The sequence below is a fragment of the Giraffa tippelskirchi genome, chromosome X (genome assembly GCF_054371585.1).
Source record: "Giraffa tippelskirchi isolate mGirTip1 chromosome X, T2T-mGirTip1v1.2.pri, whole genome shotgun sequence".
Classification (NCBI taxonomy): Eukaryota; Metazoa; Chordata; class Mammalia; order Artiodactyla; family Giraffidae; genus Giraffa; species Giraffa tippelskirchi.
Window position 1 is genome coordinate 114,175,271 of NC_137289.1, and position 6,638 is coordinate 114,181,908.

The 6,638-nt window shown below is 48.7% G+C and overlaps 1 pseudogene across 1 annotated transcript; it reads left to right on the forward strand.

The window, feature by feature from the left end:
• Positions 1-4,985: 4,985 nt before the first annotated feature.
• Positions 4,986-5,928, forward strand: LOC145536554 (ferritin heavy chain pseudogene; annotated as a pseudogene). Its single transcript, XR_014075890.1, has one exon. The product of XR_014075890.1 is annotated as a ferritin heavy chain pseudogene (transcript).
• Positions 5,929-6,638: the final 710 nt, after the last annotated feature.

The following is a 6,638-nucleotide window of genomic DNA, read 5'->3' on the forward strand; positions in this document are numbered from 1 at the left end:
AGGGGTAAAGATCCAGGGAAAAATAGCTTCTCGCCTCTAGACCTTGCTGGTCTGGTGGCTAGGATTTCTGGTTCTCATCCAGGTTACCTAGGTTTAATTCCTGGGCAGGGAATTAAGATCTTGCTTCATGCTGCCACTCAGTGCTGCCTCGCTGAGATCATACCTACAGGGCATTGCCAGGAAAACAATCAAAGCTGCACAAACCCATTTGGTTGTCACTATTAGGATCCTTCACCTCAAACAGATTCCTCTGGTGGTGGCCCCAATGACACCATGCCACATGGAAGAAGCCCAAGTTCTTGGCCTTCCTGGTGGAACTCTCCAATAGAAACGAGGGACACTTCCTCTCCTGGTCAATATACTAAACATCTCACACTATCAACTTAAACAGGGTGCCCTGTCATTAAAGATATGCTTAAGAACTGAGTCATGAAGTCACTGTCTCCCTTGTTAATAGCCCCATTTGGCAGGTACTTCAGCCAGCCACCAAAGGAAGGCATGTCACCATAGATGATCAAAACCTAAGTGCTCAGGCTCCCTAATAAGGCTTCAATTCCTATTATAGAACTGACTGAGGATGCATAGTTGGCCCAACAAGTGTCCTTTGTGTTCACTGACCTACTAACATGTTCCACTCGATCTCATCTTTGATGAGTCCCAGGCTCTCTTTACTTTTGCTTTTTAAAGGGCTGATTATACATTTATGCAGTTCTCAATGGAATATTTAAATAGCCCTGCAATCACATGTCGCCTCTGCCACCAGGATTTAAATACCTTATAGTTGGAAAAGTGTCATTTTGGGCATTATATTGATGACATTATGCTCAGGGGTCCCTCTGAAAGCAGTACAAGTAGACTTGCACATCCTCACACATCACCTAGACCTCAAGATCCAAGGCTTAGCCTTGTCTGTCATATTTCTGGTCATCAACTAGTCCTATAGGGTAGAGGTCCCCAAGCTTGGGATCTAATGCCTGATGATCTGAGGTGGAGCTGATGTAGTAATAATAGAAATAAAGAGCACAATAAATGTAATGACATTGAATCATCCCCAAACTAACCCTGCACCCCTGGTCTATGGAAAAATTTTCTTCCCTAAAACTGGTCCTTGGTGCCAGAAAGGTTGGGGATAGCTGCTCTAAGGGCTGAGAAATTTCCCCAACAGTCAATCATCAAATGCGTTGTTTAGTTGCTCAGTTGTTTCCAACTCTTTGTGATCCCATGGAATGTAGGACTGTAGCCTGCCAGGCTCCTCTGTCCATGGGATTTTTCAGGCAAGAATACTGGAGTGGCTTGGCATTTCCTTCCCCAGGGGATCTTCTCAACCCAGGGATCAAACCCAGGTCTCCTGCATTGCAGACAGGTACTTGACCACTGAGCCACCTGGGAAGCCCCAAACATCAATTACTCACCATGAAACCATCCAGTACACTCAGACAAGCACAACACATATTAGGCCTTTTCCTGTTCTGGAGGCAACACATCCCTCACATCTCACTGTTTCTTTGCTGTTATACATGCAATCAAATACAAGTTGGCTGCCTTCCATTGGGGCTAAGGCCAACAAATATGCTTTCGAAGGTGCCCTGGAGGCATTCCAGCAAGTCTTCCTTTTATTCCCCACTGGCTCCAAATGCCCTATCAAGTCGTTGGTCACACGAGACTATGCCTCCTAGAGTCTCTGGACCAAACAGGAAGGAGTCTACCTGGTTTCCTTTGGCGTCAAACAGGAAGGAGTCTACCTGGTTTCCTTTGGCGTTTTGGACTAAGCACCTACCCCTAGCAGCAGGCCTGTATACTCCATTTGAGCACCAGCTTTTGGCATCCTCTTGGGCTCTTTGAGGAACTGAGCTCATAAGCAGCCCCCATCTGTTACTACTCCAAACATAAGTTCCTGCAATGCCCAGGGTTAGAGATGCCTCTCAAGAGAAAAGCTCAGCACGCACTCATGATGACACCTTGATAACATGGAAATGGTACCTTCAGGGCTAAACTTGATGTCAAAGGCCTTTGCAAAGGACAAGAGGATGTGGCTTCCCCCACGCTCAGCCCCTGGTCGGAGAGTAGTGCTCCTTCTGCCGCTTCCACCTCTTGTGGCCACTTGGGGAGCCCCCTGGGACCCACAGCAACAGATTTTATTATCTTGGGCTCCAAAATCACTGTGGACGGTGACTGCAGCCATGAAATTAAATGACACTTGCTCCTTGGAAAAGTTATGACCAATCTAGACAGCGTATTCAAAATCAAAGAGAGCACTTTGACAACAAAGGTTCATCTAGTCAAAGCTATGGTTTTCCCAGTAGTCATGTATGGATGTGAGAGTTGGACCATAAAGAAGGCTGAATGCTGAAGAATTGATGCTTTCAAACTGTGGTGTTGGAGAAGACTCTTGAGAGTGCCTTGGACAGCAAGGAGGTGAAACCAGTCAATCCTAAAGGAAATCAACCATCCTCCACTCTCTGCCCAATAGATGCCTAGGGTACTGACCCTTCGCCACAGCTTGTACGATGGGCCCATGCAAACTCAGGTCATTGTGGAATTTGTGCCTTAGCAACCTGGGCTCAAGCAACGGGATCCCTCAAACGATAACCCTCTGTGATTTTGAAAATTTACTTAAATTCCTTTCCTACAAGAAACTGAGCAAGAAGAGACTGTTGTGTGTGGGTGGGTAGGGACACCTGGCTTGGCTGAAGGTTGGAACAGTGCCAAGACCAAGGGGGGAGGGGTTACTGAGCTGCTACAGAATCAAGAACAGCTATTTGTCTGCACCTCTTTGTTCTTAAAACTAGGAGAGGCATCGAGCAACAGCATGGCTCTATGTCTGATTCACACCCCATTTTATTGAACAGAGGGTTTCCCTGAGCTCCCTGGTGGCTCAGATGGTAAAGACTGCCTGCAATGCAGGAGACCTGGATTCAATTCCTGGGTCGGAAGATCCCCTGGAGAAGGAAATGGCAACCCACTCCAGTATTCTTGCCTGGAAAATCCCATGGACAGAGGAGCCTGGCAGGCTACAGTCCATGGGGTCTGTAAAGAGCCGGACATGACTGAGTAATGAACACTTTTCACTTTTATGTATTGTACAGGTGACTGAGGTCACAGGAGTGTAGCTGAGAGTCAGATCTGACTTTACTCCACTTTTCACATCATCTTGGACAAGAAGTTTGTACTGAGGACTTTTCAGTTTCCTTGTGTGGGCAAAGATAAAAACAAACCTACCTATCTCACAAAATTGTGAGCATGAGCAAAAATGCAGGAGGTCAGCTGGTCTGGTGAGGACGCATCAGATCTTTCACTGAGACTGGCTCCCTGGTCACCTTGACTGCCCAGTGCTCATGGTGGCTAGGCTCCCGAACACTGGGCTTCATGGAGAGTGCTGCCAGGAAACCCTGCCCCGGGGCCTTTTGAGTCTGTATTTGGGAGGTGAAGCCATTTTCCACCCCCACAGATGTCTCAAACAGGGTGTTCCAGGCTTTTCTGAGCCCACTGTTGTTGCTCCTTTCTCTATATACAGTTTTCCAAAGGTGAAGAATTACTTGGAGAAGGAGGTGTTAAGCGCCCGGCGTGATGTGTGGTGTAGGAGGCACAAAGGCCTCGGACTCCCTCCAGCATAGAGACCTCACAGTCCAGTTGGGAAGACAAAATGGGACGATGCTTGGACCATCTCCTTAACTCTGGACCAGCATCCTCCTCTTCTGGGCAGCTGCCTCACACAAACACATCCTCCACTGATGGGGTTCCAGGGGGTGCCCCTGTTCCTACATGACCCACATCTCCCTCACCACAGGGGTCAGTCAGTCTCACTCCCACTCCTTATGCCTCCTGTTGTTGGCTGAAGGCTGAGCACCTGAGGACTAGAGTGGGTTTGTTCCCCCAGCACCGAAGGAAATGGAAAAACATACCTTGTGCTTCATCATGTGTCCTAGAGGGATTTTTCATTCCACTCGCCAAGAGGGAAAAGGGGAGGAGGATTGATATACACTATTGATGAATGTAGCAAAAGAATTGGAGAATGATGATTCAGCTTTATCTAGACTTTTTTAACCTCTAGGTCTGCATTTTCACCAAGAGGAAATGCTGTGGGACTACAGTAGCTTATAACCTGTAGTCATCCAGAATTTGCTTCCTGGCTAACTAGTCAGGGTATGCTAACTGCTGCAACAAATATTGAGACTGATTAGCTTAACATAGTACATTTTTAACTTTCTGTTCTTACCAAGATCCAGCACACACTGATGGGGCAGACAATGGGGATGGAGTCTCCTTAAGTCATTCAAAGGTTCAGGAAGGGTAACCATATGAGGGAAACTCTGAGATAACTGTGGACCGGCTCTGCAGAAGAGCAAGGGACAAAACAAAAAGACACAATCGGTCTAGAAGAGATACAGGAAAGTTGTGCAATGTCAGAAAATACCAAGCTTTTGGCATTTCGGATGGTTCTTATCTTATCTGCAAGCTCCAAACCATGCATCCCGGAGAAGATGGCTCCCAATTTGACACATTCCACCCTCCCTTCCAGAGAAGACTAAGAGTGGAATGGATGTCGCAAGTGTAGCTCAGATCCAGGCTAATTTCCGAGGCTAATCAAATGAGTCCTTGACTCCCAAATATGGATGCACAAATGCTGACCAGATATGTGAGTGAAATGGAAGAGAAGATCAGGATGAATAAACAGAATTATTTCTGGAGAAAAAATAAATATACTACAGGAAACAGAACACAACATTACCAAATATCCAAATGTATATACTCCGAACTGTAAAGACAACACTGGGTTTATAAAATGACAACAGGGTGCTATAAAAGGGAACAACTAGAGAATAACAGAAAGTCCTTGGAAAAAAAGTATTAGGGCAACATTAAACAATTAGTAGACCTGAAGTCCTCAGCTCACAGCGGCTGTGCCTCACCCTAGGTTTGATAGACAGTGGTCTCGCCCTGCCCACAGATCCCAACCACGGATCCCGCCTACCCACGTGACCTCTACCTTACTCAATCTCAAGCCCAGGCACTGACTCCGCCCACCAGACGCCATTACCCGTCCATCCCAGAGCCCGGACCCAGCCACCTGCCTTCTGGCCCAGAGCCCGCCTCCGTCCGCCCACATCGTCCACCATGGGAAGGCTCCGAGGAGGCCGCTGGCGCTTGCGCCCCCGCCGATGCCCGCCCCGCTCATGCCTCACCCGAGGCGCCATTCCCTGGGTCTTGGAGTCGCCCGCCATGCTGCCTACACCATCCTCAGAGGTGCGTCAGAACTACCGCCTCGAGTGTGAGGCCGCGGTCAACAGCCACGCCGCCCTGGAGCTCCACGCCTCCTTCCAGTGCCTGGCTGTGGCCTTCTACCTCGACTATGATGATGTGGCCTTGAAGCATTTCTACCGCTTCTTCCTGTTCCGTTCCCACGAGCACAGCAAGACAGCCGAGAGCCTGATGTTCCTGCAGAACCGGCGTGGGGGCCGCGTCTGCTTCCTCGACATCAGAAAGCCCGAGAGCCAAGAGTGGCAGAGCGGACTCCAGGCCATGCAGGACACCCTGCACCTGGAGAAGCGCGTCAACCACAGCCTGCTCTACCTGCACCAGCTGGCCAGCGACAGCAGCGACGCCCATCTGTGCCACTTCCTGGAGACCGGCTACCTGGACCAGCAGGTCAAGTTCATCAAGGAGCTGGGGGACCATGTCAGCAACCTGAGCAACGTGGGGTCCCCGGAAGGTGCCCTGGCAGAGTACGTCTTTGACAAGCTCACCCTGGGAGATGGCGACAAGGAGGACTGAGCCTGGACTGGACTTTTCCCCGAGTCCTGGTGACTGCCCAAGGTCACCCTTCTTGCCAGGCCGACCGCAGTATTGCCCTAGCAGAAAAAGTTCACTTAAGTTTTCCTTCTTTCAGTGTTGGCAGTTATTCCAGTAAAATTATTGCTTCTAAAGAAATCAAGGTCTCTTGTTGATTCATGTGTCCGAACTCCTAACTTTTCAAGTTTTAAAACAGGTATCCAGGAGTCTATCCAGCTACCAATGTCTTGTCCACATGCATCTCAGGATCTCCACAGAGGGAGGGAGAAGGGCTTCCATGGGACCCTGAAAAATAAAAAAGTACCTTCCATGGATTTCCTTGGTGGCTAAGACGGTAAAGAGTTCACCTGCAACGGGAAATCTGGGTTCAATCTCTGGGTTGGTAAGATCGCTTGGAGGAAAAAATGGCAACCCACTCCTATATTAATTTCTGGAGAATCCCATGGACAGAGGAGCCTAGTAGGATCCAGTCCACGGGCTCACAAAGAGTGGGACATGACTGAGCGACTAAGCACACACCCATGCTAATAAACAATGTGGTACATGGGGTGGGGGTGGGTGAGGTGTGGCCCTGGTGAATGTAGGTGCTTTGAATAGAATAACTATAAAAATATGGCCTGAAAATGATGATTGGGGTTTATCTCCTGAAATCGTGAAGGGGATGAGATTGAGAAGGGACTGAAATAACGGGGTCTTCATTTTGTTTGAATCAGAGTTCTGGGTAGCAAGATGGGGGCCCCGGATGCTGGTATAGCAGAGTCCCTCTCTGACAAGCTCACCCTTGGCTACAGTGACAATCTTAAGTGGAGCAGGAGTGGATTTCCTACAGACTGTTCCTGTGGTCACTA